Source organism: Theobroma umbraticum, unplaced genomic scaffold (assembly GCF_002168275.2).
Source record: "Theobroma umbraticum cultivar Fairchild unplaced genomic scaffold, ASM216827v3 scaffold_55.0, whole genome shotgun sequence".
NCBI classification, from domain to species: domain Eukaryota; kingdom Viridiplantae; phylum Streptophyta; class Magnoliopsida; order Malvales; family Malvaceae; genus Theobroma; species Theobroma umbraticum.
In genome coordinates this window covers 589,267-589,538 of record NW_018397270.1, presented here as the reverse complement: position 1 = coordinate 589,538, position 272 = coordinate 589,267, and the positions used below count along the sequence as shown (strand labels likewise).

The 272-nt window shown below is 23.5% G+C and overlaps 1 long non-coding RNA gene across 1 annotated transcript in view; it reads left to right on the top strand.

Moving 5' to 3' along the window:
- The window catches only part of LOC110426330 (uncharacterized), a 4,012-nt gene extending 3,740 nt beyond the window's left edge, over window positions 1-272 (top strand). Inside the window, exon 3 of the long non-coding RNA XR_002446131.2 lies at window positions 93-272. This is a non-coding gene — a long non-coding RNA (uncharacterized LOC110426330). The remainder of the gene's footprint in view (window positions 1-92) is intronic.

Sequence of the window (272 nt, the reverse complement as noted above, 5' to 3'; positions counted from 1 at the left end):
TTGAATTTATAAAATATTTAACATGTTTTAATTTATATTTTTTAATCTATTTGAAACTAACGATTTTTTTTTAATTTTTTTTAACTTTTAAGGGTACAACCTGCATTTATGCTAAGTTGCTCATAGCATCAAGAGGCATTTGAGGAAGAAATAATCTTTAAAGGTTATCTGCATTCAAGATTATTTGTTGTTGTTTTTATCCATTGTTGAAGACTGAAAATGATTTGCTATTATTTGTTGAAGACTATTTGTTGTTGTTTTTATCTATTGTT